General features: G+C 38.4%; 1 protein-coding gene across 5 annotated transcripts in view; it reads left to right on the top strand.

The window, feature by feature from the left end:
* Positions 1–24,824, top strand: part of ncoa3 (nuclear receptor coactivator 3) — a 59,782-nt gene that overhangs the window by 11,306 nt on the left and 23,652 nt on the right. Inside the window, exons 2-4 of one of the 5 annotated variants that reach the window (XM_088608161.1) lie at positions 15,891–16,045; positions 17,833–17,918; positions 21,891–21,940. The gene's annotated coding sequence lies outside the window, so the exon portion shown is untranslated. The remainder of the gene's footprint in view (positions 1–15,890; positions 16,046–17,832; positions 17,919–21,890; positions 21,941–24,824) is intronic. The other 4 variants (XM_088608159.1, XM_088608160.1, XM_088608158.1 and 1 more) reach the window with 4 other exon arrangements.

Here is a 24,824-nt window from a genome sequence, read left to right on the forward strand (position 1 = left end):
TTGAACCTAGATGTCACATCCGGTGTCTAAGTTAAACTATAGCCTTGTGATGGAGCCAGTCATAGCTGTAATCTGATGCTGACATTCCCTGATTTAGACTTTGGCTTTCTCATACAACTAAAATGAACTGTGAGAGGCCAACCTAAGCTTGTGAAGTGACTCTATAACATAAATTGGAATTTCTTTAGAGATTGTTAGATATGCTATTATATCCTTTCTGTTTTTATAGGTTCACGAAATAAGGTAAAATGGTTATGTTGTTCAGAGTGTTGCCATACTAGTTTGTGATAGTATTTTCATAGAGGAAGAGTGCATCAAGACACACATGGCTTGCATATCTTAAGTTTGATGGCTTGTCTTGTATAATATCTACATGCTGGTAATATCGCATTCAGGTCTATTGCTACAGCTTCTGTTTGTTTGTGCGCCTGGAGGAAAAAAGGCATCCAGACTGTCCTTGGTGCAATTTATTGTCAGGGGAACAAGAACCGAAGGTTTTCTCTGGCTGGAGACGGTGAGCTTCAGTGTTGTCTTTTAAGTCTGCGATAAATTTGCTGAAATGCATGGGCACAAGATAAAGTGCTCGAATAAAGGACATTTTGTAGGTTTAATGACTGAGAAGTCCTCATTATGTGGGGTTTGAGCAGCATTAATAATTTAACTTGGAAGAGCCAGCTATGTGGAAGATGGATCTTTTGTGTACATTACCTTTTGCTCATTATGTAGTCATAAGCATCAAACAACATTGTATGTTTCTAACTTCTGCTTAGTTTGTTTTAGTAGTGATTCCAGTTTAAAAAGGTACAACAAATATACCGAGTAAAGTGTTTATCTGTCGGTTTCAGTATGGGGTCGTTTTACCGGGCGATGCCTGAAATTTACTTCTTTTAGCCAGACTTTTCTGCTAATTTTTAACATTTACTAGTGTATCCCTCTATTTTAAATTTGTGTTTTATTAAGAAAAAAAAAACATCATATACCTTCAGAGGCCCTATTCATGCCTGATAATAATTCTGGGTTTATTTAAGGATGACGGAACAAACGAAGATCTGGGAATTAAACTTTATGATACAGGTAATCCTGGATGTGCTCCGTGATCTAATCCGCTGTTTAATAAGCATGAATATACGTCACTGTTGCAAAATGCAGGCGTAAAGAAAATACACTAGGCTTGCTTTTATTCCCTAATGGTATTGATGAAATCTTGGTAGTACTAATTTTTGGAGTGCACTTACCATCGATTTACAAATGTAATTGGTTCTTCGAAAGCTGTTTGCAAACGTGTAAAGTCTTAAAACTTCCTATTCATTCCTGGGGTGTAGATAATCACCTAAGATTACTTATATTTGTAAAGCTATAGCACTGAAAAGTTAAGGTTATGAGACTATTGCTATTTATGATTCTTTATTACAATGTTTACCCTAGTACAGTAGATAAATATGACCATTCTGTGAATGTAGCTGCACTGATGAGCAGTGTTGCGGGGGGCTGTATTGGGAAGTCATGCTTTGAGGATTGCAGCTTCCATTTGGATAGAAAGGCTGCTCCTTTGTTGAGGCAAAAGTCTCTTAACAGCAAAAAACAGGTATGAAAACGCATGTTTTGTTTCGGGGAAAATTTGGAATCCAAGTTTTCAAAATCAAGGAATGGGTGTTATTGCACAATAGGCAAAAGTGAAGTTCAACCCATAGGATTCCTGATTCTTAGATTTCTGTGGTTTGGGGCCAATGGCTCTTCAGCTGTTAGATGATTTCTGTGATTTGATTCTCAAAGATGTCTGATGATGTTGCTTTTTCATTACTTCTAAGCATGTATCCAGGCGAGGAAGGTGACAAAAATGAATTACCTGATGTTTGCTATTTGTTTTAAAAATATATTTTTAGTTACATTTTGAAAGCCCAGAAAAAGACCATATACAAATTAAAAACAAAACAAAACAAAGGGAGGTTTCTTTTCTTTTACCCTGCTGTCTTGCAGAACAAAACTAGCCGTTTACCCCTGTGCACGTACAGTATATCAATCGAAGCTGATTGCTTACAGGATTTATAGGAAGACGCACCCTTCCCCTTTTTGACTTTTTTTTTTTGCGAGACCTATATAGTTAGAAAAACATTTTTTTTTAAAAACATCGCTTTTATCGGTGAAGTTTCTTTTGAAAACTAAATACTAGACCACCTTGGTTACATCTATGTATTTAGTTTATTCTCCGTTTCTGGCCAGAATTTGTCCTTCCCTCAGTGCAAAGGGGCAAAGGAGCTGAAGTCCCTCTGCATGCCAGGAAACACCCAGTGATGATTACAGATGTGATTCCAAGAAGCATGCAGCTGGAACTTTGGGCATTCTGCAGGAAGTGTGACCTCGGTTTAGGAGAGAGCTGTGGAATGCTGGTTAGGATCTTGGTGGCTTCGGTTAAGACTTCGGAGCTATTTTATTACTGTGAGAAGAAGACCCCTTTTAACTTTTGTCCATACTTTTTGACACAACCATCAAACTTAAAAGCAACTTGGCATTGTGTTAAAGTAAGAGTGGGACTCTGAGGTTTAATTTAGCTTGTATTCTCATAGCTGTGCTGCAAATTGTGACAAGAAAATATTAACCAAGAAACAGTCTTGGGCATTGGATTCTTTTCGTCATATTGCATTGTATTTCAAAAGGCTATGAATTTGGTTTTGTTGTGCAGTTGAGTGCCAAAGTCTGTGTCATTTACAAATGAATATTCAGTTGACCGTTTGTTTTAAAATATTAAAACTGGGTGGCTTGTTAAGTAAAAAGCCCTTTGCAGGTAAAATGATAAAGCGGCTATATTTGTAAACGAAGACTCAATGCCCGATTTAGACCTTACTTTGACCTTGCCCTCGACACAAGTGAATATCTGGTCTCTTTGGAATTTTCCAAAAATAGCCGGGTCAGGTTGATGCCACTTGTATTTACTGTGGGTCTTTGACAGTGTCCTGATGTCACATTACAGAAGGGAAAAGTCAGCCACCAAGGTGTTTGGGTTATGGATATCTTTCATGTAAATGTTCTTTTATCATTTTCTCTGTGCTGTTTTAGGAATGCCATTGAGTTTGGCGCAGGTAAATGTGTTAGTTTGTTTGTAGTGTACATCTACGTATAAGGCTCTCATTAACCAGTATTAAAGAGTTTAAAGGGTTTTCTGTCATTTGCCAGCTTTTTTCTTTTTGTATATATGTATATGTACCTAACAGCTACAAAATTTAAAATCACATAAGTAAATATAACTATATGAAACTGCCCATAACTGTCATTTTATTTTTGTTAAGTTTTTTCCTTACTCTTTCTCTTCATAATATTATATTCAAGTGGTACTGGCTCACCTCTTAATAACCTTCTGTTTCTAATAAGAACTTGAAAGTCTCCATTTGTCAATATGAGTCTATTTTCATACTTGTGCAATTTAGCTTTTATTAAGATTGGTATTGCAAAACGTGGGTAAACCAAGTTTACCTCACCTTTTAAAGGTAGAAACCACTTATAGTCCACTTTGAGTTTCTGCTGGAGGTGGTAGAAGATACCCAGATATCCATTATTTTCTTTTCCACTGCACTCAATACTTCCAGTGGCAGTCAACTAGCCTCGTGGTTTACAGGTCTTTAAACCTGTGGGTAATGTTATTGTATGCAAATTATGTTCTTGTTCATTCCTACTAGCTTTAAGTAGGTCCATAAATCTTATTAGGTTAAATTCTTTAGAACTCTCCTGTATTGAGCCTCCTTATTGATTTATGGTTACTGCACAAAAGCACTCATGTGGCACATGATTTGGTTACAAAATGGAAATAAAATGAGGCATTTTGATAGTTTTTGTCAGTATAGACTCAATAACTGCTCTCTAATTATCTTGCTGAAACCTCCATTCACAGTCCATACTTTTTTGACCTTCCATACGTGTAGACTTAAAAGTAATTAGAAAACAATTTTAACAACAGTCTAGACTGGCCATCCCAGGGTATCGGTGGAAAGAAGACTTTTCAGTACTCATAACTGCTGGGATAGGGTTAGAGAAGACGAGAGAATGAACCCAGAAAGAGATTGGAAGATGAATTGCCCCTGAATAACATCATCGGAGCCTTTTTTTAAAGGAAGTGCTAAAACCTTTAGGTGTAATATTGAAAGCTTGCCCCTTTCCTGTCTTTGGAAATGTCTATACTTTCCTTGCTGTGGCAGTTCAGATATTTTGCCCCACAAAATGTTCATCATATTGCTTAAGTTAGAGGAGTTTGCTTATGATGCCGACTTAATTCAGATTATTCCTTGTTCCCTTTTGAGTTCCAGTGCACATTTTTTTGCATAGATCTGCGGGATCTTTGTTTTAATAATTCAAGGTTACACTATATATGTGACGCTAATCTTCACATTGGAAGGACATCTCTAGATCATAATTTTAAGCATTTCAGTTTTCCCAAGATTTAAAGAGATCTTGCATCCTTTTCGACTGATGTTGATTGCAGTCAGCTTATTCCTAGAAGAATGGTTTAAAGGAGCTCTTTCTTTGCAACCTATAAAGCTCCATTTTTTAAAGTTGAAAATCTAGCTAAAAGGGATAGATCATTCCTTTGCACAAACGCTGGGTTGGAAAAAAGTGAGAGAGCTGCTTTAGATCTTTGGAGTTAAATTCTTTGAGAGGGTTAAAGTTCAGCTGCAGCAGTGCTGTGCTCTGATTGGCTAAGGAAAGGTGAAATTAAAACCACGGTAAACTTTTGACCCTGCAGAAGCTCTTTAGAAACGCCCAGTGCTGGCGTGGAACAGAATTCTTTCTCTTCCTGTATTTACTTCATGTATTCGTGCAGGGCTGCATGTAGGCTAAGGAGAGGGAGAGAGAGAGAGAGAATGGGGCTCAACAAGAGAGAAGCAGGCAAGAGGAATGCAGGGTTTTCAACAGCGAGCCATAATTATAGACAGAACTTCTTATTTAAAAGAAATATATAGGAGTCTGGAGTCCCCTAACCATCAGGAGTCAATTTTCACTGCTAATGTTTTCTTTCATTAGAGATCAAACAGTTTGGGACTCTTTGCCGAATTATTTCACAAGCTGAAACAGGAGGGTAGTCATTCTTTTCTATTACCACTTAAATCGTTAAATGGGAATTCGGGGTTTATCACACATTTGGGCTAAACTAAGTGGAGAAATGCTAATTGATCAAAGCCTCTTTTAACGGATCTTTATTTTGACTTAATGAATAGCTCTTAAGAGGGGGAAAAAATGGATGTATAGATGTTTTCCATAAAATGTCTTGCAACAAGGAGTTCTTAATTAAAAAAGACTGCATGAAGCCCTGGTATCCATAATGAATAGGAAGAAAGAGGGGGAGAGAGAGGAATTTCTCATATTTACCCCAGGTGGCTCCATCAAACTCCAAATCTAATTTGAGTTGCTGCCATATTGTTGGCTCTTCACAAACAGGATTTCGTTAAGTTGCTTTTCATTGAAGACAAATGTCCATTTTACTTTGCTAATCCTTGGCTTTCCCCACTAGTTCTTACAGTGTCAACGTGCACATGTATAGTATTTTCAGAGGAAGGTAAAGCGTACATGATTTCTAATGCAAGGCGGTGTCTGAAACCTTCTCAAAACTGAGATATAAAGCACTAGAAGTAGGACGCCCACCCCCCACCCCCACTCCAATGCAGAGCGCAAAGCTTTTGCATCACAGTGCAGCAGCCTTGGATGAAGAGCAGGTAGGAGAGCTGATGTCCCTCCCCACCAGCCTGCTAGGCACCATATGGCCCCCATTGTATGGATTTCTCATCAGCTTTCTTCTAAACATTTTTCTTCTTGAATCCAATTACTTTGCCCTTAAGAGACAGACCATTAGATGAAGAGCCCCTGAGCCCCCGTTAATGGAAGACAAGATGGATACCAGCAAAATAATGATTTTTAAAGGCCATGCAGGGCGTTTTTGCCATTTGATTTTTTCGGTATTTAAAATAAAGCGAGTTTTGCACCTTTAAATGTCTTGCCGTTTCATGTATAAATATTATTTAAAAAATCTGCAAAATTTAGTTATGGGTTTTGATTTCTGCTAGCACTTCTTGTGCTTCGGTGTTTTGAAGGTGACGAATGGCAGAATCACAAAGTGTGATTTGGGTTCTTCAGCAGAAATCCCTTGCGATTACAGAGATGTTGTGGTAACTGGCACTTCTACTGGCAGAAATTAATGCTTTGCTGTTTTTTTTGGACAATGCAGGATTTGGGGTGTAAAAAGGCAAGTATGCCCTGTTTCCAGCACTGTACCGCTGGGGTTGCTGGGGAAGTAGAGAAACAGTATCAAGAGCTTGGTTAACCCTTGTCTCAAAACAAACTTCCCTTAAGATGGAGGTTTTCTTTTCTTAACAAGTTCAATGTCATCCATTCACAGATATTTTCAAAGGCAGTACAATTTTTGGTAGTCAACACTGATCTTTAAAAAATATGTGCACACACCAGGACAGCCTGAAACATCCTGCATGATTTCAGTCTTGGAGCCCTTTTCATTTTTGATTTAGTTAAAATTCGTACTTTGTTTTCAACCTGGTTGTCATGTTTTGTTTCATGTGCTGTTTTCACAACATTATTTCTGTTTTAGTTGCTAAAAAATATCAAAGGCTGAATTTTGCTTAGGATTTCTGAGTGCATGTAATTGTTTAGTATAGGACACCTTCTAATTTAGAGTGCCTTTTGTTAAATTTCATATGGTGCAAGAAATGGGGGGGAAAAAGGCTAACATCTTATGAACTTCAGTAAGAGTGAAGATTTCTGCATTACTAGACAAATTAACACTTTAAGAATTAAGCTTGTATACCTTTTTTCCTTGCTCAGTTCTATTCAGTGTGTGCCTACAGCCCCACGGTATTAAACATTTTTAAATTCTTTGTCCACTATTAGGTGTTTGTATTCCTAGAAAATTTCCCAGGATATGTTCATTTTTCTGTGCAGATCTGATAGACTTTAGTATTTCAGTCTTTTTAAGAATAGCGCTGATTCATGGTGACATGTTCTTGGCTTAACAGGTGACCCTGTGTTTGCACCTCATAGATATGGAGTAGCCTAGTGTATCCTGATGGAAATGAGAGCTTTATTTTGAGTCTTGGCAGAAACTCTTCAGATATACATGAAAAGTGAGTCTGTTGTGTGGTTGGTCTTTATTTGCGCAAGAACCCTTCTTCTTTCAAACGACACGACAGTTTTAAGTTAATTTGTTAAGCCTGCGTGTACCTTGGTGTGTTGCATCTCCAGCTAGATTTGAGCATAGATGGTCAGGAATGGTGAAGAAACTAGTTTCCCTTAAGTGAAATCCTTGTAAATGTCAGTCAGATGTCACCCTAGGCTTCCTGTTTTCACATTTGAAACTTAACTGGAAAACTGTTTTCCTTTCAGACATCTGGGAACGTACAGCTTTCTTGGCATCATTTGACGCAAAATTTTAAATGATCTTAGTTTTACTGTAGTTCTGGGTAGAAGAGATCATTTTCCACAGTGGGCAAAGTCAATAAAGAGAACAGATGACGATCATGCCAGGTGAATGACTGTAGGTTCAAGGTATAAAGCTGTTGAATTTCAAACATTTGAGCTTTTAGCCAGGTCACGTTCCCCACGGACCGTGGTGGTGGGGTGGGGGTTGTGTGCGATTCCAAGTAGAGCATTAGAAATCGTTTTTTTTCTCATGACCTAATGTGAAATTCAACTGAAAAAAGGTAGTTTTAAGTGTTAATTAAAATATTTATACATTCATTTTGGAAATGTCTTTTGATGTATATTTTTGACCCAGATACATGAGTAAATTGAGTTAGTTGATCATGAACAATTATACAAATGGTACAAATATGTTACAAAATCTAGTATGAAATATCAAATATATTGCAAAATAAAGTGCCAGTGAACAATAATGGCAGTATGAGGTCATGGGGTTTAAATTGTTTTCCATAAAAAACATTTGGTGAAAACCAACAAGGGAACGTTGTATCCAAAAATTGGGGAATCTCTTGGATGTGTGTTCTAGAAGTCATTTTATTCCCCGCCCCCCCCCCCCCCCCCCCCAAGAATGACGCACAAAGAAAGGATATAGTCACATGGTGTGCCGAACTATTGATCAGATTGCTCTGAAAGTGTTATTGTCTTTTTTTGCCATAATTTTTCTTCCGATTTTTTTTAAATTAAAAAGACCCCTACACACCTGCGGAGGTTATTAGGGCTGTCGTGTGATGTTCTCTCATTGTGCTGTCCTTGCACAACTGGCACTGACACTTCTCGAGTCAGGAAGCACTTGAACACATAAGCAACAATCAGCCCAAACAGAGTGGGCAGGCTGCATTGATTGACCTTATTACAGTAATTAGGTCTGAGCTCCCACATGAGCTGCAGTTATCCCCCATTTTTATAGAGGTATAAAATTGCTACCTCGTCTGCAGTTTCATTCACATCCTATAATTAGATTATAAATAGTTGCACCAAATGTTTTGAAACAGTATAATTTTCAGCGAAGGGGTATAATTTTCCATTGCTGATTGAGAATCGTTAACTAAAACCTTAAATTACAGCTCTCTACATTGAGAAAAATACTGCCTGGTCTTTTCTGGTCTTGCGTGCAAACTACATGCCTATACAGTACACGTCGCATGTGCACACACATCAGAAAAGAAACTCCAAAGGTTGCAAGATTTCTAAAATAAAAGGATTCAGAGGAGAAGGTTTCTGAAAGACTGAGGAACACTTAGGTTAGGAAATGTTTTGGGGATGCACATTCGTAAAGTTTGACTTTGAAAACTATAATCTTCTCAAATGGGCTTTTGAATTTGAGAATTTAAATCTTATGAGTTCTGTGCTCAGTAAATGTAGGAGGACAAAATAAACTCTAAACCACTCATTTCTTAAATGTCTGGGAAAGCTCACTGATGCCAATTCCTCCACCAAAAGTTAAAAATGTTGTGGAACTCATAAATTTCATATCAAGAATAATGGTCTACCTGTTTTTAAGCATGTTTAAAGGGATAAGCAGAGAGCTCTTCAGTTTCTTTGTATTCTGTGGCTTCATTTTGAAGGGGCAATTTTAATACCCCTCCTTATGTAATGGGGGGTATTTTTCAATTTTAATCTATGAATGAACCAATTTGCTGCCTTTCTGCTAATAAATTATCTTAATGTATTTGCATATGGAACTAATAAGACTGTGAGTATTCCCTGCAGTGTTGATGTAAGTTCTGCTTTGTCATGTCACGGAGGGAAGATTTAATAGTAAACTGAATTGCAGGAAAGAACAGCAGCAGTGAGGATTCTTAGCTTGCCATTTTTAACCGGCATTCAAACTGTAGTGCACTTACCTAGAGCAAAGTACTAAGGTCCAGAATCTTTCCATTTGGATTTTGTCCAGGTGCAATTACACGTTTTAGCTATTAATTGTGGATGATAAAGACTCGTTTGACACAACACATCTGATGTTCTGTACTTTTTTTGCACTGCTTTTACTATCTTTAGAGCAGTAACCATGCATCCCTGTGCTCTTAGGCATTTGCTCTGTCAGAATCGAGTACAGGAGTATAGTAGTTTGATGGTCACACTTTTGTGTTTTTCGCCTTTGTGTCCTCCCAAAGCATTTTGCTTTTTGCAGCCGCATTCTGTTCGATTGTCAACTTAAAATTTCAATTTCATGGCTTTGATTCCCCATATTAAACAGTCTGTTATCCCGCAGGTAAAACACCTGTGGCAGCTTATCTAATGGGTTAATCATGGAATAACGTGATAATGCATTTATGTGTCTGTAGCCCGTTATAAATGTCTTCATTCACAAATCAGTACAGTCAAAACAAAATGCTGATGACTGGATGTTGGCTTCAGTGAGGTTCTTGGCACAATTAAGACCATCACAGGAAAGTTTTTGGTTTTTGGAACCTGGCTTCTGGGAGAAGACTATGAGCGATCTCAAGGGCTCTTGAGATATACATGAAAAGTAATGAAAAGGCCTTTGTTGCAATAGAGGGAGGATGACTTGCTGTTGACCGCTGATGTGTCTGGATACTTCTGCCAGCTGTTAAACATGTTGCTCTTTCGGTATTCACCAGCATTTTCGATAGTGTGCTAAATGAATGCGTTATGTGATTCTCCAGGTTCAACCAAATCAGACAGTCGACATGCATACCTGCAATATTAGATCATTGCAAGTCGGGGTAATCACCCTCTTTCAAGTTATTTTTGCAGCGTATTGCTGTACCTGGGTCACTCTCTCCCAGGGTACCAACCTGATGTCAGTGTGTGAGGCACTTAAGTACTTCAGCAGTACAGTTTAAACAATCGGGTTCATGTCCCAGTAGCAAGAACACAATGCTGAGACAAAGTGAGATGGAAAGGGCATTGAACGCCCATTTATTGCTGCACTTCCTGGAGTCTTATAATTATTTTAATAATCAGTCTTGGTACTGCACTGGGCTCATACGAAATTTTATGTTGGCAAGCATCTCAGCCAGGGGGAGGTATTGTAGACCTGTTTACCTTGACTGTACACCAGAGTCACATGTGATAGTAGACCGATTGTCTTATCTTGTTTTTGTCTGAGTCAGAGAAGGATGATCTGCATCCTAGTCTGTGGTTACTGATCTGGGTGTGTTGTTTCAGACTAAAGGTAATTGACACCCAAGTGGTCCCCGGCTCTGGTCGGAGTTCCAGTATGAATTCCCCTTTATTTTTACATTTAAACTGCAAATGTGTTTGGTTACTGCAGGGCGTTAGTGATGTTCACAGATGTTGGCTATGTTCGTGATGTATGAAGTGTTCTTTCAGTTTGGTCCACTTTCTGTACGTTTTTACTGTTCTCGTTGCAGTACTTTCAAAATATTATTTCTGTTCTGTGTAAGCAGCATTTGAAGTGCTGATTTTCTGAATGTGGAATTCCCCTCTTCTTATGTTTTTGCCTATACTTGCTTTGGTGATGGTGGGAAAGAACGCAGCAGATGTCTTTCCACTTCTTATTTTTATCCTCGGCTCCTGCTCGTTCCGTTTTAAATCAAAGCCAAACACATGGCGCTTGTCTTCAGCACAGAGACACTTGTCCTTCCCTGAGAAAAGGGAGTAGTGTTCCCTCCCCCCTCTTTCTTTCTCTAGCGCAGTCCCCAGCCTTGGCAAAGACTCACAACAAGCAACACTAATTATAATGGATAATGGCTTTATTCCTTTGCAGTGATTTTAACAACATAGGTTTCAAAATCTGCACATGTGAACACATGTTCTGCATATGTCTGCGAGTCTCGGCTGAGTTACGGTGCTCCCTGGATCAGGCCTGTCACCCTGCTGGCTGGATCAACCCTGTGACCCTGCTTCATCTCTGTTTCTGAGAGTCACCGGCTCAGCGCTTTCAGTGTTTTCATCACCCAATTCTAGATTTTAACTAGATCTTTCTAAAGTGGCTTTTATTCTAAAAGTTTACATGTAAAAAAAAAAAATTAATAGTTTGTATTAGTTTTTTTTTAAACTCATGAAGGGAACATGTACTGTGCTGGTAAATGTGGACAGTCTAAATGGCAAGATTCGTTTTTTAAAGTATGTTGTGCAAATGTAGATCCTTTGGATTTTGTTAGTGTGTTAAGGAGTTTCTTTGGGTCAGAAGGGTTTGCAGTGTCATTACTGTTCCATACATATGAGGTTCCAAACAAAATGTACAGAAGTGTGACATGTGACGGTAAGTCATGCAATTTACCAGAAGCTCCACCTACTCAACCACATAAAGGAAATGTATGAGCAGGCCATATATAGAACCATCCCAGGACAGACAACAGTGTTACAGATGGTCAGCATGCAGTTTAGACAATACTATAAAGGACTAATACTATATATTACTGTAGTACTACAAACTTTGTGATTACAGAATTGAGTTACTGTGACTTAGAGTGCTGATATTTTGACATTTTAGCTTCTTTGATCCATACACACTTCTACATTGCTGGAGCATGTCGTGATGTGGTTCAAACATTTGTGGACCATTTGGACAATGGTATGCCGAAATTTGCGTACCACATTTTTGTACATTTTGTGCGAAAGCACATCTGTACATATTCATGCTTGATCTTAATGAAAGAGCCCTGTAGCAAAACTGCTGAGCCACTTTGGATATTAGTCTTAGCTGCTCTGTTTGACATAAAATGGAAGTCATGACTTTAAATGTTTTGATGGTGAGATATAGGATGGGTTGATATACTGTATGGAAGATTTTGTATTTAACATCTTGCACATTGAATCATTTCCTGTAAGTGTTTTTGAATCAAAACATTTAGACTTGGGAGATAGTTCAGCGAAGATCCTTGATCCTCATTTGCTTTTATCCCAGTCTTTAAGAGATCCCCAGTGGGATCTCTAATCCCACTTCTTATTCTCAATCTGTGCCTCAGAGAGATTTATTGATTATAGTGATGTTGATTTCATGACTTTATTCACTTAATGGGCTTACTGTGAATAGAGACGTGTGAAGGCTCGGGGTAGGATGAAATAGAAATATCAGCTTCGGGCAAGCAACAGTAAAGGAAGTACAGTTGAATTAGGCTGCATGCATAGCTAGAAGAATGAATTGGCTTTAGACAAGGGAGATTCCAAACTGAATCCGAAGATGAAAGACGACCAACATGGAAGATGGGAGGACACAATTAAGACCACTACAGAGGTTAGGTGCTATGACCGGGAGGCAGACCTTGAAGCTTGGCTTGTATCAAAATCATTTTTGCCTCAATTTCGAATTGGTATAGAGTGCTCTCCAGTTTAATGTCATGTTGGTGTTGTATTTCGAAAGTTGTTCATTGGCTTTCGAAAGGCTGAAACTGCTGTGGATATGCACCATGTCTTTGTGTAAGAGATGGGTAAAGGAAAATGGTCATAGAAAATAGAGAAAATCAAATCTCCTGTTTGTTAAAATGTTCTCCAGTGTCCACATCTTGGGACAAAGCAGGAGCAGCCATGAATCATTGCGATGGAAAAACAGGAAGCAATTTTTCCCCTGTACTACTTTAAATACTAAACTTCTCATTTTTGTAATTAACACATGCACGCACACACACACAGTGTATAGCTTTGGGTGGGAACACGGATGCAATGCCAAATGTTGTTTTTGGCACAGAGATGTGCCTACAAGTGAGAAACTGAGTCGTTTGATGGTGTAAGGATCTTGGCAGAAAGCGTTCCCCCCCCCCCTTTTTCAATTAAGTGAAGTCACCCTCTTGAGTTATTGGTCCCCTCGCTCTTTTGTCCTGTGGTTATTTATATTCTTATTTAGTTTTGTTTAGCGTGGAGCAAAATACAAAGACTGTATCGCACTGCAAGCAAACTGATGTTTAACATACCTGGTCTTTGTTTCAGTTTGTATGTGATTTATTTGCATATGCTTCACACAGCTCATGTTACAAGCTTTATTTCAGGCTTGTTGGAATGTCCTTGTTGTTCTTGTTAATCGTGGTTGTTGTGTGTACGTGCACCAGACTTCAATGTAGTGTTACACTAGGAGTAGGCAGTCTTGGAGTTTGCAAGTACTTTGTGTTTTAATTGGTTAGGTGCACTCAAAGGGTTAAACAAACCCCCCTGTTGGAATCTGGTGGATGATTTTTAATTTTAGAAAACACAAAATGTGGAATCAACTTCTGTCTTCCAGCCTCCCTCACTGAATCAGTGTAGTAAAATCAAAGTAGATGTTGCTGTGTACAAGTCACTGCCCCTCCCCTCCCCCATTGTATCCCCATTCTGATTTCATGTAGGAACTACCACTTTAAAGCTCGCTCTGTGCAACAGTGAAAACTGAATGTCAGTTTAAGTAGTAGAAACAAACAAACCCTTGAACAGAAGAGCTTTTAGAAACCAGCTCCTTAATAAACTAATAAACTTTTTTTTTCTGTAGTCGGAATATTTCTTGTTTTTCCCCCCCCTTTGACAGAAATGGCAACACTAGTATCAGACCTCGGCCAGTGAACGGCAGTTTTCGCAACTCTTAGCCTTGTTTTTTCTTTTTGTGAACGATTCCTGCAATCCATTTTCAAAAATGCAAATGAGCATTTGCCGCGGCTGCTTTCGGCCGACACACCCGAGAAAGACTTGTGGGAAAACCAGTTATTCTGTTCTATTTTTATGTGACAGATTAATGTCTTCTACAAGAAATCAAGGGGAAGGAGAAATAAACCACGTTCGGTAATGTAAATGGCTGTAAAAACCATAAGCCTGCTGATGTAAATGTTCTCCTGATGTGCTCAATTTAATATACATGATAAAATATGTATTTGCTAAAGCATTGTGGGACATTTATATTTGATTTTACCTACTGTTCAAGTTCTTCCCTTGTTGGGGCCGTTCTCTTTGAAAGATGAGGTACAACTTGACTGTTTACATGGTCTCAGTTGGACTGGGTTTTTAAAAGTATAGATGAAAGCAAGTTTGTTTTTTTTTGTAGTCGTTTGCTGCTGAGCTATAGATTCAGTTTTTTATTAGTCACAGTGGTCTGATTTGTTAAATAGAAGGCCAGGTGCCAAATTGTGGCTTGGCACATATTTGCATTTTCTCTAACTGCTGTTTTTGTTTCAGAGCTAAGCTTAGAAAAGTCACTGAAAGTTCAAACAATGTAGCTTTATACGTGTATGTATGGAATGGAAAAATTAAGTACAGCCTTCCTGGTACCGTGCCATTTCCTGTTGAACATAAATGCGTGCGCACTGGGGATGCGGGCATCGATTAAATACTTGTGCAGGAATCTGCTTTGGAATTATTTGAGATGCAAAAAATATTTGCATAAAAACGTCTTTAGCTCGGGCATTATCCCTTTTCCATTTATGAAATTCCTTTATTTTTATTTGCATCTCTGATCAGTGCGCTTGCCAAACACAGGGTTCTCTGATCTAGCTTACAACTCTGGGAGAACTGTAGATACCTGCAAGATGGTTGTTACAGTTACTTGTTAATGCAGTACTGGCTTTTTTTGTGCTTTTTTTCTCTTCAGGGGGTGTTGGGAACATACATTTGTGACCTGCAATGAACTTGAATCATGGCAGATAGTTGCAGATTTCTTTGATTTTGTTTTCAAACCCAACTTTTGTTTGTATACCACTCAGGATAGGGAAGTTCTCCTCTTTAAACAGCTGTTATAAATGCATAAAACATCTTATTACTGTTGGTTGGCAAATTATTCCCGAGCCTTTTAAGAGGTTTTAAATTTAAGATTAAAGCAACATCCATGGTAGGAGAATATGTGAATATTTCTCTGATTTTTGTATTATCAGAACTTAAGAGTCTGCATTCGTGCCATGTTTGTTTTGTAAGTTCGTAACAATACATTTGGCCAGCTAACACATTTTAAAAAGCCTGTCTCTTGAAAATATGAAGGGTATCAACTAGTTTGCTTTTTTAAAAATTCGTGGTTATCTCATTATTCCTTTGAAAAAATCAGTTTGGGTTTTTTAAGACGTAATACCAAATAGTACCATGCTTTTAAAATCATTGGCTAAACCATGGCATGAAATCCTAACCAGATCATTTAACAGACTGCTGGACTTTTAAATTTGTAAGTAGAGGGTTTCTGCTGCAGACGCTAATAGTTTAATAAGACTTTTTTTTTGTTTCAGAAGGTAAAATGGCGTAAATTAGAGTTGCCTCAAAGTGCTCTCTGTTCTGCCTGCAGTACTGTAGGGCCCTTTTAGAAGGAAACTGAGCAGAGTGAAGCTGTAATTGTTTGTGCTCGAGTCTTTGTCTTTAGCCGCGTGAGAAGGTAGTGAGAGGTAGAGGGCCAGAGAAAGGGAGACATAAATATGTAAATGAGGCAGACAATTAGCCATTAGCAGGCTTCCAGGAAGAGGCTGTGCTTGGTGCTGGTGCCTGGGTAGGGGCCATGTGAGCGAACTCAAACAGGATGGTGTTTTGTTGCTTCCTGTTTTTATCCCCAGGAAGACTCTTGAAAGTTGTGACCGGTAGGGAAAGGGGGCTGCTGCTCTGCTGCTTTTTTTTAAGGAGCCAGTAGCCAATGAGACTGGTCCAACTGGAAAAGAATTTGGCAGACTGCCTAGAAAAGCAGACGGGTGGCCACAGTGTCAGATTATAGGTAAGGATACTGTTTACCCAGGGACGTGTGGTGGGCTGGTTTGTGTTCGTCTCGGGGAAAGTTTAGCCACCTGAGGAAGATTACATGTAGACGAGTCCTTAATGACCGGCATTCTGCGAGCACAAACTCATTTTTTCTTTTCTGTCTAGTTGTGATTTGAAAGAGAAACTTGGTATACTGCTCTGTTGTAACTAGTTACCTTTTATCTATTCCACTTGTGCGATTTTGTTTTCACTGTTGTAGTCTTCTAGAATTGAGTAAAAATAGCCAGATAATTAGATACTTCTGATAATAAGTAGACACTACCTGTCGTTAATGTTATTTAAAGTTGAGGTATGAATCAAGTCCCAGAATAAAATGGGAATATCAACCACAGCTGAGAAAAGTGAGGTAACGTTATTAGCGGTCGCTGGTGGTGGGTTTGAGACCCAGGATCAGACATTGTAGCTTAGTGATAACGTCAGATACTGGGTGCTAATTTAAAATAAATTTGGTTATGGATAATTTTTTTTTATAATCAATGTAATTACCTACTGCAAAAAGCATAAATACCTCAGCAGCATTAGTGAAAGAAAACAGTTTATACTCGTGTGCATGCTATAGATCTTAGTTGAGCAGTGCCTGTACAGCTTTGCTTTCATGAGCACGACTATTGAAACAGTCTGAATATGAATGATGTAGGTTTGCGCCATTTTCACATTCCGCTTCAACCAAATGTAATCAAAACCATAGCGCCTCTTTCTTTGCATTCTTGGATTATAACATTAAGCTATTAGATGGTTAACCGATAGCTTTAAAAAATGCGATCTGTGCAACACAACAACCAAATCCAATTGAATCAAGCTTTCCACAGGTCATGAACTTCGTAGGATGTCCTCTTTCTTTACTTATTCTGTCATTTTTTGTGTTATGTGCACCGTTTTCTAGAAACTGTTTTTGGCGTTTGTTATATTTTCTGTAAGGATTTCATATTAAAAATGTTTATTCCTCCTGTCTGCAGTCGATTCAACTTTCCCATTATAGTATGTTCTATAGGCTGTAGTTTTTTTTGCTGTAAATCTGAGAGGCAATTACCAGTAGGCAAATTTAGGCAGAAAGCAAGTTTGTACTACACCAAGTTGTATGCTATGTGGACACACATGGTCTTGGCTGTCTTTGACATGATCAGGAATTAACATGTGTTTTTGGACATTCACATTTTGCTCAAAGCATCAAAGTGTTATAATAGCAGAAAATTTTATTAGAACAGTTCAGTTTGTGAGAAAAGTCCAGGCTTGTCATTTAGCAATTTTAAATTTGCATTTCTCAGAATCTTGCGAAATCACGCTAGATCAAGGTAGACTACATGAGCCGCCAGTGTGGAGTGTTCTAGTAGCTCATCCATCACATTTACCAGTCAGTCTAAATTGATTCTGTCAGGTGTTTCTCATCATTTACATCATTTGTTTCTCTGTGCACATCCATAAGCCCTAAAAAGACTGGTTTTTGTACTTGGAAATGCAGATGTTAGGAGTAACTTCTGTCTTGAAAGGGTAAAATGTTCAGTATGTTCGCTAAAAGAATTTCTCCATAAAGAAGGAAGAGAATTGAATAGAAAGAGAAAAGCAGTGCAAAATGTCTAAGATTTGTGGAAGTGTGTATTTATGTAATAGACATTTCAGTCCAGAATGGCATATTTCATTTTAAATAGAAGCCCCTTTAAATATAAAAGCCCCAGAAAGCATGATCTTTAATTTAACCTTTATGACCTGCAGAATCCTTATTAATTTACACTTAATTTTTCATAGGTAAAAAGAAATCCAAGTATCTGAGGACCACCCTTGACTGTCTCTATGAGCAATAGTTGGAGTGATCCTGTTTTAAACTAAGGTGGGTAAGTGACATTTAAAGAGTTTCTCTTATGGGCACCTCTTTGTACAGAATTGAGGAAAAGTTAGATGTCTTCATTCATGGAAACATGCCAGACTTTAAGAAGTAGACATCTTGCAATCTGGTCCATGATCCATAGTTTTTTTACATTCCGTATTTCAAAGAGCCCTTTTGTTTTTAGGTTTTAAAGTAAATAACTGCTTCTAAATAACGCTAACTTAAAAAAAGAACTGTGTGTTAAATTCATATACGATGGGGTTTGTTATAAGTACAAATCCAGAATTCAACCTAGTCTATAAGTCTATCACTAAGGGTATTGAACCATGTACATCTGTTCAATGCTGTGTGCTTCACGTAAAAATAACCTTCCTACGTTTGGTTTTTAAAATTTATTGGCTGCCATTTGGTCCTGGTTGTTGCAATGAGGTTGTCTTTCTGCGGTCTCTTTCAGGATTTTGATCTGCAATCGGTTATTTTTTGTGGAAGATGATCAGTAGTTTGGTCTTCATCCCCTATAAAGATCTTTAAAAATGATCTGGGTCAGGCCTTCTTTGAGAGAAAGACCATATTTTCTGAAAATGACATTAGAACATACTTTAAGAGCAAATTTTCACTTACGTTTGGACAACATGAGTCCGAGGATTAATCTCTTTGGGTTTCACCCCAGCAATTTTGTTGGTCCATTTACATTGCGAGTTAGTTTTTTTTCTTTAATCAACGGGGTTAATAAAAACACGGCTCAGCCTGCTGTTGTGTATGCTTCCTGCTCACAAAATAGCAGGAGAATTTTTTTGGTATCTGAAAGAACCTGGTTGCTGAAGAGGCCGAAATGGAATTATTCTACTCGATCTTACTGTCAGATATAAAGAAACAAAACATTAATCTTTCTATTCTCTCGAGGTATGACAGCCCCTGGGAAATAAATAATAAAGGATGAGATTCTGTAGGTGGCATTGTAATTTTTGCTCCTGAGATGTGACGCATTTCTTACTCAGAATATGCAAGCATACAGATCCTGCCTTCGTGTTATTCGAACTGGGGCAGAATATAAAGACGTTGATTTAAGATGTAAATGCAGTCTGGAAGTGAATCTCGCTTTAAAAAAAATTAAGCAGTTCCATGGTAACCTGCTAGGTGATTTTGAATTCTTTGTGGACTAGACTTGAAGGTTGATAGTTGATGGCATGAATTGCCTGAGACTAAGGAGGCTGAGCCGTGATGATGCACTGTGCAGTCTGTCTTTGGTTTATCAGGCTTTCATGACGCTCATGAGAACAAGAGAGTGTGCACCTGGGTAACGTATGAGGGGGAGGAGGCAGGGTTGAGACAGGCCAGAGTTCCAGGAAGTGCAGCAAAATTGATAAACTCTCACCAAACAGGCGGCTCTTCCCAGTTTGCTTAATCCCACCTGCAGAAAAGGGCAGATGAACTTGCTTGTGATATATTTGTCAGGTGGCTTTTTTCAGCTTGCCTTTATAAGCTTGGGAGGGAAGTGGGAAGGTATATTTAGTCAAGGAAGTCGGAGCGAAAATGTAACTAATTTTGTTGAAAAATGGGGGGGGGGGATCATAATGAAAACATTGTCCTGGAATAAGCATGTTTAATTTAAGATGACAGTGGCCCAAACCCATTTCCTTACATTGCATTTGAAAACATTTTGAGTGCAAGATAATGAGTTGAAGGCTATATAGGTTGTACTTGCACTGTTTACCAGTGTTCCCCAGTCCTTTCCAACTTACATTTGGCTTAGGGTGAAACAAACTCTTCTGTAGTTTTCTTTTATCTTACAATGTGAGGCCTCAGGTTTGTTGTACTCTGAGGAACATATGAGCCAAAGGCTGTTTAAAGTGTATCAAAAGGCTTCTGTGAGTAAGCCTGGATGTAGAGGTTTAACAAACTAAATCGAACTTGAGAGCTGTTCATTGAAATAACCTTTCCAAACAGCTGTTCCAAATGAGAGGGGTAATTGCTGCTGCTTTATTTTTATCAACAGAAATTATGAAATTAGCTCTGTTCTTTTTCCAGCATGATTAAGTGATGAGTTAGGGAATGAAATGGGCTGCTGAAAAAACAGCAACTTGTATGTTGCCATCTTTTGCAGCCCGCCCACACGGATAACTTCTTCCTGTTTGTGTGTGTGTGTGTGGGGGTGGGGCTTTGTCAGTGTCCATTGTAATTCAGATATACAGTGAATAAGCCCTGGCTTAATACAGATACAATAATAGCACCAACCGGTATTGTAATAAATTAAACCAAAATCTGTACTTTTGTCTAAATGATAATTTATCTGCTGCAAATATCGAATTCTACTGCAGGCTATAGGTAATAGCTGGATTAAGAAATACACATTTATGTAATGAGTTTTGGAAGACATCAGCTACTCTTATTAAATCATGCAAGGAGCTTAAAACCATAAGATGATATCGGGGGAATTATTCTTGTTCTTGTATTGTCTAAATTGTATAATGTAGACTAGGATGGAAGTAGACAAGGAAATGACCAGCTGTACCATCTATTAAGAGAGGTCTGGCTCCTCACATCACTGTGAGTCCTCTGTATAGATTTCACAGGCTTTTCTGTTCTTATTTGGATAATCATGCTTCTTAGTACAGGGTTCATTCTATGGTAGATGTCTTATTTTTGACTATTTAGTTATTTTTGCCAAATGTGGTGTGTGTTTGGTGAGTCAGGGAAAAGTTTATTTTTAAATGCTCTTTCTTAATATTTTATTGGATGCCTCGTACGTCTGTTCAAAGCCTTGAAAGTTAGGCAGCAGTTTTGTTGGATGCCCCGTCATGTTAAATGCAAATATTTTTTTGTTTCAGGAGAACAAAAACATTTATCCTGGCTTGATTTGTGACCCTGTCAAAAAGAAATTAAGAAAATATTAAAAGCTGATATTTAATTGTTAAAAACATAAATGATCTAAAATGTCTTCTGGATACACATTCAAATAAACTTGTGTATAACAATGTACTTATTTTAGTATAAATTAAACAAGTGATCTGTTTTTTTTTTTAAATTGACTGAAACACTGTCCTTGACTTGTCCCTTAAGCAGTTCTCCAGTATCGTCTCAGATGAGTTCCACTGGAATATGTATTTGATGCCATTGGACAGCCTTCTTCTTTACTTTGTTTTTGGAAAAGCATATAGGAATCTTGGAATGCTCACAGTCTTAAAGTCTGCGCTCTCACTTGCATCCCACTGTCTGCCTGGTGATGGTTTAGAAAGCTGTGTGGCAGCTTCTTTTTCAGTCAACACTGTGAACTTCAAGTGTTTTCTCTCGATTCCCTCCAGATTCCTGAATGGCTGGCTAATTACCATATGATTAATTCTGCCTAAAAAAAGCCACTTGCAGACCCTGTTGTGTGTTGGTGTGCTGCGAAGTCCTAGCTCCACATTTAGAAGTGCAGGTCATGCTTGTAAACAGCTGCCTAATGGAACTCAAAACACACAAACATTAGTCATCTGAGTGGGCTGTTGCGTTGTTTTTATCACTCATACAGATTCACTTACTCTTCAAGGCAGGGCAGAGAACATCTTTTATTCAACTTCCCTTTTTATGCAGCTACGATTTTGTTCTTTTTGTATCGATCAAGATGGACATGTACTCTAAAGAGCTTAGGTAGGGGCGTTTTTCGTAATCCTTCAGGAGCTATGTGGTGTGTTGCGCTGTATTGGAGCAGTTTGCGAAGCTGTGCCACGGTATATATGGAAATCGGCCCTTACATGGAAGTGTTCTCCTTGAATAACAAATTCCATAATGTTTACATAACCTCTATACCTCCAGGTACTCTTAGAAAAAATAGTTTCTGCATAGAAAGTTATTAAATGTCTAAATTTTGTATAACATTTTGAACACATTTCAAATTCCCCGTATGATGTTGGTATTAAAAATACGAAAATGCCAAATTGCAGTGATATACCTTAATTTCAAGATTAGTCAGTAATTGCCTTTTTTTTGGTTTCCCCAGAATGTGATATTGAATGCGGTTTGAGTCCATCATTCTCTACTGCTTTAGAGGTAAGTTTGTTTGATGTGTTCTTATGATACAAAGATTTGCTGACTTTATAAACTGAATGGCTTACAAAAGTTTGCAAGTTTAACTTGTTTAAGGATTTGAGGGTCCAGTGGTGCTTCACCCAACTGGTGTAAAATAGTCTAAATAGGTGTCTGTGTCTTTGGAAGATCAAATATACTCCTGTGATGACTACCGTTTGTGTCTCGCAAGCCATCTTTGATCAGTGTACTTCCATACAGATGAAAAACCTGAAAGCAAGAATGATTTAGAAATTATAAGCAACACAGATGTGGAAAGGAGTATTTTAGATCAAAAGAAGATAGTATAAAAGTGGGCATCTGTAACCTGTGTGGGCCTTGTGTTCTTATATAGATGGGCTTTGGGTTATACTAAGTAACTGTCCCATCTGCTGTAGTTTTTGAATGGCTCAGGCACTGTAAAAGTAGTTCCCGTTCACCACTGTGTTGTAAGAGAAGAACCAATTGGAAGGAGCTGTTGGATTTGGGAAATTCTGGTAGAGAGACGAACATGACAGTGAGCGACACAAATTGCGGAAAGAATCGATGTGTTCAAAAAATCTGAAATGGATCTTGAAGACCAGAGAAGACAAACTAGGGCCTTATGGAAGATGCAGAGACGTTTGGTGGGAATGACATGGACGCAAAGGTTTAAAGATTTGTGAGAGATCCTTTGCGGATAAAGTATAATTTCAAAGGGATCAACCAGCAGTGGATGGGCTGATGAACTTGTTGACATTACATAGCATGGATATTCTCCATTTTTGCCAAAGTAAAATTGCTGTGTTTATAAGGGGTTTCTTCCTGTTTTTTTCAGACAAAAGAAATTGGCAGCTTTATTTACGCTTGAAGTGAACACGAAGGATAGAAGTAGGGCAGTTTCACAAGGGTAGCTATCCGTTAGCTTCACTATCACTGAACAAAAGAGAACAGTGTTTTCTGGAGAGGCTTAACCTTTCCAAGTCTGTCTATGGCTCCAGACATCAGCAGAGCCCCAGGCTTCTGATCTGCACTGCAAGAAACCAAAAAAGCAGTAAAATAAAGAGTTACACTAACACCAAGTTAGCACAGCAAGTAATAATGATTTGCTCGAGATTAACTGTGCTGGAATGTAACAGTGAGCTAATAAATGGCAGTACCACAGAGTCAATTAAACAGCAAGTGTTGGATGTCTGATATAAGCATTACTAACTCGCCCCCCCCCCCCCTTTCCCTCCCACTGTCCATCTCCACGAGCGCCTTCCCACTTTCTTCCGAGTCAGTTTCTGCATGCGTGTCCGTGTGCATGCTCGTCTCTCCGTGTCTGTGTCTTCCTTGTGTGCACACAAGCAGGGGCACATGCACTCCTGCCTGTACATGTGCAAGCCAGTCACCGCCGGGCTGGCGAGTTTCCATTCCCTGCTGGAGTAAGATCGCGGTGTCACATGACACGACTGCACCAGAGCAGGACGAGTCAACAGACAGTGCAGGGCTGAGGCACGAAGCTGCTGGAGCAGCACATTTCAGCTTTAACTACATTGAATATTTCTAGAAATGTTTAGGTGTAATTTCTGCCAGTCTTTAACATTACAATGTGATTGGCACTGTAGAATTGTGTTACCGTCTAGCTGTTGCGTAACACTAAAGAACAACGCAATTCCTGCATGTTTTTTATTGCTGTATTTTTTCAGCATCACAATAACTCAGCCAAGTGGCAACCAAGTGTAAACCTTAAAATTAGGTTGTTAAGTGAAGATTTGTGCAGGAGGGGGAAAATTAAAATATAAGAATAAAATGTGCCCTTTATGCATCATCATATGCTTTAATGCCTTATGCATTATTAATCCCAATACATATTATATCCAGGTGTGGATAATAAACCGCTTCCAGCAACATCTATTGTTGTGTGCAGTTGTCATTCCATGATTAATTTAGGCTTTGAATAATGTTTTTTTTTTATCAAGACATTTCTCAACAATATGCAACAAAATGTTACTAGTTATATTACTTATGTTACTACTCAATAGACGTTTTGTCTCCATTTTTAGTCACGCTCCTGTAGTCTTCCATTCTAATCACACATGCAAATTCTTCATAGAAGCACAGTACCATCGGACAAGGGAAGAGGGATAATATCATATAAGATAGAATGTAATATGAATAGTAGCTTATTTAGCAGTTCTCTGTGAGGGAGAAAAATAGGAGGAAGGTTTTCTATTTTAACAAAGAAGCAAGTACCTTTTCTGTACTAAAAAAACGCCCTATCCATAGGCACCCTTATTCCAAATGGGTCTTTTATCCTCATGTATTTCTCATTCGTCTGAGACGTTTGAATTAAGGGGATGTCATTTCTGGCACTCTGGCTTCAGTAAAAATGATTCCAGACCTCGGGAAATCTGGCACAAAGGGGATGAATTTGAACTCCTAACACCGAGCACTCCTTTTAATTGGAAAATGGGGTTCCTCTGTCTTTAAAAGCAAATTAAATGTAATGCGATCCATTGTTGGCGAACCATATTTGATGTCGTTCTGCTTCTCTCATCTTAAGCATCAGATTAGGGCTTGTAATTAAGAGAAATGGAAAATGACACACACTTAATGAAACATTCCTTTTATTGCGATGCCAGGGTCTCTAGTCTTGTACATCATGCTCAAATGGGCTGACTCATTGACATGGACTCAATTCAAAAGCGAAGGTGTTGCGGTTCCTTGTGTTTGTTATGTTATAAAGAAAGCTAGAATGTCCTGTGTTTCTGGTGAACAGGAGCTTGTAATTTAACACTTTTAGCTTACACTTGTTCAATTACACTTTTAAAATTTAAACCTTTCTGCAAGGCTAAAGTAAGCTGGAAAAAAGCTTTTATTTTTATTTTTTTGGCCATTTACAATG

This window comes from Lepisosteus platostomus, chromosome 15 (assembly GCF_059453375.1).
Source record: "Lepisosteus platostomus isolate fLepPlt1 chromosome 15, fLepPlt1.hap1, whole genome shotgun sequence".
Taxonomy (NCBI): Eukaryota; Metazoa; Chordata; class Actinopteri; order Semionotiformes; family Lepisosteidae; genus Lepisosteus; species Lepisosteus platostomus.